Source organism: Syzygium oleosum, unplaced genomic scaffold, assembly GCF_021117445.2.
Source record: "Syzygium oleosum isolate NSW1041296 unplaced genomic scaffold, Sole_v2.1 Sole_v2.02, whole genome shotgun sequence".
NCBI lineage: Eukaryota > Viridiplantae > Streptophyta > Magnoliopsida > Myrtales > Myrtaceae > Syzygium > Syzygium oleosum.
The window spans coordinates 10,029,191-10,041,202 of record NW_026607486.1 but is presented as its reverse complement, the minus strand read 5'-3'; positions in this window follow the sequence as shown (position 1 = coordinate 10,041,202).

Genomic DNA, 12,012 nt, shown 5'->3' with positions numbered 1-12,012 from the left:
ATAATCATAAATCTTTTGATAATTTTTCAATGTAGTCCTTCCAGTCAATTCAAGCCTGAAGGCGCTAATGTGATGTGACGGTTTAATCAACGTCGGTCAGCCTAAATAGTAGGGCTGATAAGTGACGTGTCCGATCTTAAACGAAGCGGCATGATTTTGCAATAATTTGCAAATTTTCTGAATTTTTAATTGAGAAGAAGGAGAGCCACATAGGGAGGATTGTGGGCTACCCAGAGATCGACATTTCCCTTTGTCTTTTGTCGGCTCAGCCGTCGGTTGCTCCCTCTGATATTTCGTTTTCTCGTCCTCTGCAATATGCTCATTCTCCGCACAAGCTTACAAAACTGAAATCCACTGATTATCTCGCCCTTTCTTCTTCTCTTTATTTTGTTTTTGTCGTTGCTCCTCCTAATTTTATTTGATGTTTTGATAATTTATGTACGTGGATTTTCCCTTCCAGGAATAGAATTGTTCGTTGCATCTGGATAATTTGCCTTACGACGTTTGACCCACGACACATTCAATGAGTAAATTAACATGGATCCATACGTGCCTACATAAAGTAATTAAATTATGGCTACTGAAAAGGAGTAACACTACATAAAAACAAGAGTTTTCCAACGAATTTTCCAACGAAAAATTCGGCAAAATTCGTTGGAAAACGAATTTCCAACAAAATTTGCGACGAAAAAAAATTCGTTGGTAATTCGTCGTCGCAAATTTTTCCGACAAAAAATTTAAATTTTCGTTGGTAATTTGCAACGAAATTTTTTCGTTGGAAAAATTTCGTTGGAAAAATTCGTTGGAAAAATTCGTGAGAAAATTCGTTGGAAAGTTCGTTGGAAAATTCGTTGGTAATTATTCGTTGGAAAAAACGTGGCAAAATTCGTTGGTAATTTCCAACGAAATTCGCGACGAAAAAAAATTTGAATTTTCGTTGATAATTTCCGACGAAAATTATTTCGTGGCAAAATTCGTCGCTAAAATTCGTTGGAAAAATTCGTTGCAAATTATTCGTTGCAAAAATCGTGGGAAATCCGCGAAATTTTTCGACAAAAAAATACAATTTTCGTTGGTAATTTCCGACGAAAAAAAAGTTCGTTGGAAATCTCGAATTTTTCCGACAAACAATTTTCATTTTTAATTTCCAACGAAAAAAAAATTCGTTGGAAATCGCGAATTTTTCCGACAAACAATTTTTGTTGTTAATTTCCAACGAAAAAAAAAATTCGTTGGAAATCCCGAATTTTTCCGACAAACAATTTTCGTTGGTAATTTCCTACGAAAAAAAAATTCGCTGGAAATCCCGAATATTTCCGACAAGAAATTACAATTTTCGTTTTAAATTTCCAAAGAAAAAAAATTCGTTGGAAATCGCGAATTTTTCCGACAAACAATTTTCGTTGTTAATTTCCAACCAAAAAAAAACATTCGTTGGAAATCCCGAATTTTTCCGACAAACAATTTTTGTTGGTAATTTCCGACGAAAAAAAAATTCGTTGGAAATCCCGAATATTTCCGACAAGAAATTACAATTTTCGTTTTTAATTTCCAACGAAAAAAATTTGTTGGAAATCGCGAATTTTTCCGACAAAAAATTTTCGTTGTTAATTTCCAACGAAAAAAAAAATTCGCTGGAAATCCCAAATTTTTCCGACAAACAATTTTTGTTGGTAATTTCCGATGAAAAAAAAATTCGTTGGAAATCCCGAATATTACCGACAAGAAATTACAATTTTCGTTTTTAATTTCCCACGAAAAAAAAATTCGTTGGAAATCACGAATTTTTCCGACAAACAATTTTCGTTGGAAATCCCGAATTTTTCCGACAAACAATTTTCGTTGGTAATTTCCGACGAAAAAAAAATTCGTTGGAAATCCCGAATATTTCCGACAAGAAATTACAATTTTCGTTTTTAATTTCTAACGAAAAAAAAATTCGTTGGAAATCGCGAATTTTTCCGACAAACAATTTTCGTTGGTAATTTCCGACGAAAAAAAAATTCGTTGAAAATTCCGAATATTTCCGACAAGAAATTACAATTTTCGTTGTTAATTTCCGACGAAAAAAAATTCGTTGGAAATCGGGAATTTTTCCCACAAATAATTTTCGTTATTAATTTCCAACGAAAAAAAAATTCGTTGGAAAAGGCTAATTTTTCCGACAAACAATTTTCGTTGGTAATTTCCTACAAAAAAAATTCGTTGGAAATCCCGAATATTTCCGACAAGAAATTACAATTTTCGTTGTTAATTTCCGACGAAAAAAAAATTCGTTGGAAATCGGGAATTTTTCCCACAAACAATTTTCGTTATTAATTTCCAATGAAAAAAAAATTCGTTGGAAAAAGCTAATTTTTCCAACAAACAATTTTCGTTGGTAATTTCCGACGAAAAAAAAATTCGTTGGAAATCCCGAATATTTCCGACAAGAAATTACAATTTTCGTTGTTAATTTCCAACGAAAAAAAAATTCGTTGGAAAAAGCGAATTTTTCCGACAAACAATTTTCGTTGGTAATTTCCGACGAAAACAAAAATCGTTGGACATCCCGAATATTTTCCGACAAGAAATTACAATTTTCGTTGTTAATTTCCAACGAAAAAAAAATTCGTTGGAAATCGCAAATTTTTCCGACAAACAATTTTCGTTGGTAATTTCCGACAAAAACAAAATTCGTTGGAAATCCCGAATATTTCCCACAATAAATTACAATTTTCATTGTTAATTTCCGACGAAAAAAAAATTCGTTAGAAATCGCAAATTTTTCCGACAAAAAATAGCAATTCTCGTTGGTAATTTCCGACGAAAACTAAATTCGTTGGAAAAATCGTATATAAATTCATCCTTATTCGTTGCAAAAAATCGTGGGAAATCCGCGAAATTTTCATCCAAAAAATTACAATTTTCGTTGGTAATTTCCGCCGAAAACAACATTTGTGGGAAAATTCGTTGCAAAATTTGGCGCTAATTATTCGCTGCAAAAATCGTTGGAAATTCGATTTTTTTCCATAAAAAAAATTCAATTTTCGTTGGTAATTTGCAACGAAAGCTATTCATGACAAAATTCGTCGCTAAGTTTGCGACGAATTTTGTTTAGCGACAATTTCGATTTTAAATCTAATTATTATCAATATTAATTTTTTTTGGTAAGAAAGCAATATTAATTTCTACAATGCATAAGTTGCAAAGTCTCATATGATGATATTCGATATTCAATCTCATAATACGAGGAGGCAGCTAAGCACTAATGAACATCAGGTGATACATTCAAAACATTGAAAGAACGCGGAACAACCATAAAATATTGGTAGCTTTGGTACTCGAGAATGAACTAGAAAGGACTAACAATAAAATCATCAACATCATCATCATCATCATCACCAATCGCCGTATCATTTTGTGGCTCAGCATTATGCCCATCATCAATTGGATTAATATGAGGTAGAGGAGGAACCTCATTGCGATCGATGTCGAGATGTCACATGACAATTTGCATTTGTTGTTGCATCACCCTTATTTGTTCGTCCTTCTGTCCAAGTAAATACTTCATTTCTTCGTCCTTCTGTACAAGCAACTGCTTCAGTTGGCTCAATTCTTGGGTTATATGCTCCTCATGTCGTGTCCTCCTTGAAACAGCCGCATTGGAGGATGAAGTTGCAGCAGCCTTCGATTTGTACATCCTTGACAAGGATCCCATCCCAAATATTTTTCCTCCTTTCATCCCACCCGCTGCCTCCACCCATAATGTCATACTGTCAACCGATGGCTCAGACACGGCACGACCATCACCACCACCACCACCACCACCACCATCACCACCACCACCACTAGCAGTGCTCATCAAAAGTTCATCATATTTTTCCTATATTAACATTATAGATGGAAATAAAATAAATTCATATATATTACCATAAATATTAAAAACATTCATGATTTTCATTCTAGTTTCCTTTAAGTCCGAACTATAACCTTACATACCTTAATAGCTTTTGCTCGAGCGCCAGTCCATGTCTTATCCTTTTTTTGGAATGTGCATTCAAATGTAGCTGTAAAAGTGGGTTCCGTCCCCAATTCATCTGTCTACAAAATATAAACATAAATGACTAATCATTACATTAAATGCACTGACATGTATAAACAGACTTACCATTCTTCTTTTATGCTCCCCGATGCTGATAGAGCCCCCAGCATATGTGACAGACGCAGACCCGTCACTAGAACTAGAAGCTCGATTCTTCTTGTTCTGTTCACACCTTAGCTTATACTTCTCAGTTTCCCAAGTTCTTGTAATTTCTGTCCAATTGTCAGTTGTAAAAAAGGTCGGCTTTTCTTTTCTTCTCTTCGCTCTATTTATCACATATCGCATGTGATCACCGATTTTCTTCTTGAAAATTCTTTTAACCTCATCCTCTTCCATTTCATCCCACGTGAACTTACGCTACAATCAATAGAAAAACAACTGAAAATTATCCACTAGGGTCACATGTCACATATCCATTACAATGTACCAGACAATTCGTGACAAAATTCATTATTGACCATCAGTATGCTACACCGAACTTAGTTTGTGAAGAAAGACAACACTAACCTTGAACTCATTCCACCACAAAGTCTTTACTTCTGCGGGAGCGCTGCTAAAAGTAATAAACTGGCCCATCCAACAGTTATTGACTATTTTATTCAGTTCCCTCACAACATGCGTAGAATCCGTGAATCTGAAAACATGTTATAACAATACGGACAATGAGACAATGAAGCATACGGATAATTCGCAACATGAACAATTTTATTTACATCGATAATTTACATATACGTAAAAAAATGAACTACTTACGAATCTCCACATGGGCATATAATGAATCGGGTATCTTCTTCATCATTCGAGTGTTGCACTGAAGAAGAAAGTGGAACCGAAGGAGATCGAATCGGAGATGGAACTGAAGTAAATTCAGTTCGCATGTCCCGAGGTTCTACCCTAATATGTTGTTGAGGGACGGAGGATGGGCCAATGTGTTCGTGTTGTCCATGAACATGTTGTGGTTGAGGGTTACATGAAAGGGCAGGGGAAGAGGACAGGGTCGGGGACGAGGACGAGCCAGCGGAAGGGGCTGATCTTCCTTGTGAACCCGAACCACGCATGAGACCTCCACGTTTAAACTGACAAGTAGGAAGGTTAGACAAATATATTTAAAAATATGAACATATATTAGGGACTGAAAATGACATTAGTCATTTTGCTTACCATTTTGTTTAATAGAGCAATAAATAAACTCGACAAAATGAAACAAACCGACTATCGCCTCTGATAAATAGCAATCTTTGGTCCCCGTCGAGACAACCTATTAAAATTTGGACCACATCAGATTCCACGAAAAATAAAATGAAGCATATTAAATGTGCAGAACGAATTACAACAAGTATCAACTCTGATGCCACATTTGTGCAAATTTATGCCCCAAATATGCTATTTCACACAGTTCTAGTACAGACCTAAAAAAAAGATCACAAATTACGTTCAACAAGTAAATTTGCCACAAATGCAACACATTAATTTGTTCCCTCTATAAGCGTCGTTTTACCAAATTTTATATGTTCACACAAAAATCATTAAAAAAAACGACAACCGCGTCGGAATCATGGCCGCGAGCCCCCCCTCCGGCAAGGTCGCCCGCCACCCCCCTCCGGCGACCCCCCCTCCGGCGAGCTGGCCGGCGACCCCCCTCCGGCGAGCTCACGGCGACCGCCCCGCACACGGCCCGGGCGGCCGGCGACCCCCTCCGGCGAGCTGGTCGGCAACAACCCCCACGGCCACCGGCGGCGACCCTCCACGGCCGGTGGCCGCAAACCCCTCACGGCCACCGGGCGGCCGCGACCCCCACGGCCAGCCGGCCGGCGAACCCCCTCACGGCCAGCGGCCGGCGACCCCCACGACCCGGTGGCCGGCGAACCCCCCTCACGATCGGCTCGCCGGCGACCCCCCACGGCCAGCTCGCGGCGAACCCCACCCGGTCGGCTCTGCGCGACCCCCGCGGCCGGCTCGCGGCGACCCCCCACGGCCCGGTCGCCCGCGGCCCCCACGACGGCCAGCTCGCCGGCGACACCCCCTCTGGTCCCCTCGGTGTGACCCACGGCCTCCGGCCATCTCGGCGACCACCCCCCACCAGCCAACTCCGCCGCGACCCCCCCCCCCCGGCCAAGTCCGCCGCGACCCCCGCCACCCCCTCACGGCCGCGTCACCATTTTATTCAAACAATATATAATTTAGAGTTACCTATCGGCCTGGGCGAAGTCGACGGCGAGGTGGACGGCGAGGACGCCGGCGTCGACGGCGACGTGGACGACGAAGGCGGCGACGGCGAGGAGGACGGCGATGACGACGGCTCTGAGGAGATTCGTGGCGAGATTGTTCTTGCAACAAAAGCGGAGTCTCGGCAAAAATAGACTAAGTGCAAAATTTCCAACGAATTTAAAATTCGTGGGAAATTTCCAACGAATTTAAAATTCGTTAGAAACTTCCCATGAATTTTTTAAATTCGTTGGAAATTTTCACGAATTTTTGGAAATTTCCGAAAATTTGAAAATCGTGGGAAAATTCGTGGGATTCCCACGAACTTGTATTTCGTGGGAAATTTCCAACGAATTTGAAATTCGTAGGAAATTTCCCACGATTTTTCCGACAAATTTCAAATTCGTGGGAAAATATTTGCTTATAGACTACTTTCGTGGGAAAATTTGTGGGCAATTTGCCATGAATTTACAATTCGTGGGAAATTTCCAACGAATATAAAATTCGTGGGAAAATTTTGCCACGAATTTGAAATTCATAGGATTCCGACGAAATTCAAACTAGTGGGAAAATTCCGAAAATTTGAAATTTGTGGAAAAATTGGTGGGAAATTTCCCACAACTTTCAATTTCGTGGGAAATTTCCAACGAATTTCAAAGTCGTTGGAAATTTCCTACAATGAAATTCGTGGCAAAATATTTGCTTATATACTATTTTCGTGGGAAAATTATTTGGGAATTTCCAACGAATTGTAAATTCGTGGGAAATTTTTCCAACGAATTGCAAATTCGTGGGAAATTTTTCCAACGAAATGCAAATTCGTTGGAAATATTTCCAACGAAATGCAAATTCGTTGGAAATATTTCCAACGAATTTCAAATTCATGGGAAATTCCAACGAATTTACAATTCGTTGGAAATTTCCAACGAAATTTAAATTCGTTGGAAATTTCCCACCAAAATTTCCCACGAAATTCTAATTAGTGGGAAATTTCCAAAAATTGTACCCGTTCGTGGGAAAATTGGTGGAAAATTTCCAACGAATTTGTAATTCGTTGGAAATTCGTATGATTTTTCCCACGACTTTCAAATTCGTGGCAAAATATTTGCTTATAAACTATTTTCGCGGTAAAATTCGAGGTAAATTTCCAACGAATTTGAATTCGTTGGAAATTTCCCACGAAATTCAAATTAGTGGGAAATTTCCGAAAATTTGAAATTCGTGGGAAGTTTCCCACGAATTTCAATTTTGTGGGAAATTTCCAACGAATTTGAAATTCGTTGGAAATTTCCTACGATTTCTCCCACGAATTTCATATTCGTGGCAAAATATTTGCTTATATACTATTTTCGTGGGAAAATTATTTGGAGATTTCCAACGAATTGTAAATTCGTTGGAAATTTTTCCAACGAAATGCAAATTCGTTGGAAATTTTTCCAACGAAATGCAAATTCGTTGCAAAATTCTAATATTTTTCCCTACTATTTTAATTCTGTGGCTAAATCTGAGGCTAATTAGCCACGAATTCTAATTATAACAACAACGACGACAACAATAAGAATAATTACGACAACAACAATAACAAAAATTTATGAGAAAAAAAACACATGTCGCAATAATAATAATAATTGCACATAAATAGTGAAAAGTCTCAAAAATCATATTCTTCATCTTCATCTTCATCTTCGCTTTCATCTGCAGCTTCGTCTTCGTCTTCATCTTCGTCTTCATCTACTTCATGCGCATCATCTTCATCATTTGTCTCATAATCAAGTTCTGTACCAACTTCAAAATTTGATTTGCGAATTTCAGTTGGATCCACATCGATCATCGCTCCACATAGATCTCGTAAAGTTGGAATGGTATATTCATCAGTTTCAATCGTGTGACGAACTTTCTCTTATTGATATACTGTGTCCTTCCAGTGTTCCTCGATTTTTTTCCGTGCTTTGGTTTTACATACAGCCCACCAATCGGCTTTATCACGTTTCAAACTAGGATATGATGCATAATATACTTGAATTGCTTGTTGTGCTAAGACAAATGGTTCATATTTCATATATCTTTTCTTGTGATTTATTTCAACCATATTAAACTTTGTATGCACATTCATTCCTTTGACGGGGTCGAACCATATGCACTTAAATAACACAACCCGCAAAATTAATGGTCCATGGTACTCTATCTCTACGATTTCATCCAACAACCCATAAAAATCATCTTTCGAACTGCCACCATTGGAAGACTGAACACACACACCACTATTCGTTGTGGCTTTTCCCATTCCATATGTTCGAGTGTGAAAATTGTACCCGTTTATGAAATATGCTGGCCAAGTTCGTACTCTGGACTTTGGACCCCACGCCAGATGATATAGCAATCCTTGCTCTGTCGCATGATCATGATTACTGTGAACTTAAGGTCACATACGCAATGTCAATAATATATATTTTAATATATGATGTATAAAAAATTCGAATAACTTGCATTTCGTCCACATACAACTTACATATGTTGTGAACCATGTTGCAAATTGTTCCTCGCACAAACGGTCAAACTCATTTGGTGGTAGTCCAAACATTGAATTTTGAAAAATCCTATTAACAAATACCATTTATATATTAGCAAATATTTGACACACAATACATATACTTACAAATGTACACTTACTTGAAGTATGACTCAACTTTTGGACAGTTCAGTAAAATATATGTATGGGCTGCCTGCTTTTCTTCACCTGTTAAGTGCCGAAACTTACTTGCGCCGTTTGGTCGACCCAAATAATTGAAAATAGAGAATGATTTGCAATTGGGATCAATGGGGCCCTCATCATTTCTTCCTGCTCTCCGCCTCTTGCACTGAACGTGCGGCTTAAAATAGTATGATGCAAATGTTGTCACTTCTTCCACAATATATGCATTACAAATTGAAGCTTCGACACATGCCTTATTCTTCACTTTTTTCTTCAAATGATATAAGAACCTAGTTGCAATACAAAAAAATTTATCGGAACATAATATATAATGAAGTAATTTCAAATTTATTTAACAAAAAACTTACCTCTCAAATGGATACATCCATCGAAATTGGACGGGACCTGCAACTTTGACCTCATAAGGCAAGTGAACTAAGAGATGCTCCATTGAATCAAAGAACGATGGAGGAAATATCCTTTCTAAGTTGCAAAGAATAATTGGAATATCTCTCTCTAGTTTCTCTATGTGTGATGCTTTCAACGCTGTTGAGCAAATATCGTGCAGGAAATTACTTAACTCTGTAATGGCGCCCCAAACAAAGTTTGGTAAAAGTTCCTTGAAGGCTATTGGAATTAGTCTTTCCATAAATACGTGACAATCATGACTCTTCAGACCTATCAACTTGCATTCATTCAAATCAACGCATCTCCCTAGATTCGAAGCATATCCATCAGGAAATCGCACCGATTTCAACCATTGACAAACGACCCGTCTCTGCTCCTTGTCCAATGTATAAACTGCTTTTGGTTTTGGTCCCCTACTGCTTGCATCCACATCTAGTGTTGGCCGATCGCAAATATCCCTCATATCTTTTTTTGCGTTCAAGTTGTCTTTTGTTTTTCCAGTGACATCCATCACAGTATTTATGACATTATCGAAAGCGTTCTTCTCTATGTGCATGACGTCAAGATTATGTGTACTTCCGTACCCAATAGTTGTGCCGTGAGGGATTTCAACAACAGTTGAAAACTCCTGTACTCGCTCCCAAATTTGATCACCGGTCAACCTCAATGGTGGATGTGTTCTTTCGATCCTATTCTTGATAAACTCTTTTTTATTCCTTCTGAATGTATGCTTTAGCGGCAAAAATTGCCTATGACAGTCAAAATAGCTGGCCTTCTTACCGTGCTTTAATCTGAATGACTTCGATCTCTCCATACATATCGGACATCCTAAGATCCCAGCTGTACTCCATCCAGATAACATTCCATAAGCTGGAAAGTCATTTATCGTCCAAAGAAGAACAGCCTTCGTTACAAATGTTTGATCGGTAGAAACGTCATACATAGGGACACCTTCATCCCATAGCCGTTGTAACTCTTCAATCAATGGTTGCATATAAACATCTATCAACTTTTTCGGATTTTGCGGGCCAGTCACAATCAATGTCAAAAACATATAAGGTGTCTTCATGCACATATCGGGTGGAAGATTGTACGGAGTTAAGATAACTGGCCAACATGAATAACATTTTCCTGATTTCCCAAATGGGGCAAAACCATCAGCACACAGACCTAACCTGATGTTTCGAGGCTCTATCGCAAACTTGGGATATGTTCTATCAAAATGTTTCCATGCCTCTGCATCTGAAGGATGACACATTAGACCCTCTTCTGTTTCATGATTTGCATGCCAAGTCATGTGTTCAAGCCACGCCAAGTCATGTGTTCAGCAGTGGCTTGAGACGCATAAAGCCTTTGCAACCTGGGGATTAAGGGCAAATAGAACATTTGTTTACATGGTCTACGCTTCTGATTACGACCTTGCCTCCTGTTAATCTTGTACCTAGGTTGGCTGCAGAATTTGCAAGATTCTGCATTTTCATCATCTCTCCAACATAAAAAACAACCCATACTACATACATCAATCCTTACAACTGGAAGACCTAAATTATCCACTAGCTTTTTCATATCGTAAAAGTCACTTGGCATGATGTTATCACGAGGCATTGTTTCCCGCATTACTTCAACAAAAGAGTTGAAGCAATCCACAGACACATTATGCTCTGCCTTGATATTTAACAGTCTTGCTGTCACTGATACCTTCATGTGGTTGTCACAACCTGCCCATAAAGGTTCATCTGCTGTTTTCAACACTTCCCATAACTGATTAGATTGAAAAGTTCCATCACACACATTCACATCAAAACCTGTAACTCCTGCCTCTTCCAATTGTGATGCATGACTAGTTCCCACTTGTTCAAGTGTAGGAGTTAAACTAGTACTTGCATGATTCAATTCTGAAACAAAATTATGGCCGGCTTCATCAAACACCATCCCCTGATATGGGTTCAATTGGTCATAATAGCTACATTCTTCCCTAACTAACAATTGGTCGCTTCTTCGATATCCGTCATCAGATATAAATGGTTCACCATGGTAAGTCCAATTATAATAGTTTGGAGTAAACACAAATCTACAAAGATGTTCTCTAACTATGTCAATGTCTTGAAATTTTCCATTACTGCACTTTCTACATGGACACCTTAACTTATTTCCATCCATGAACTCATATTTATTACTAGCAAAGTCCAAAAATAGTTCCACCCCGATTCGAAACTCATCGGTCAATCCTTGACGTCCAGGTAAGTTCTTATTATATATCCAACCCCTGTCTCTTTGCATTGTGTCTGTATAAAAATAAAAAAATTCTCGTACAATATTAAAAATATCATAGCTATTGTTTAATATTGTTAATTAAAACCATAAAATTCTAACAATTACAATTTTCTTTTTTACGAAACAATTACTTTCAACTTGAAAAAAATGAAAAAATTACCATGTCAAGAAAACTTACCAAGTATTTGACTGAAACCTTTGTAGTAGAAAGTGGTCTATTTGATGAGAATTGCAACGTTCACTTGGATTGCGAGACCTTCAAATGGACACGTACCTAAAATAAAAACAAATTACTTAAAATTTATTTTTTAATTATCTTTTATTTTTTTCTCTTTTTTTTTGTCCTTTC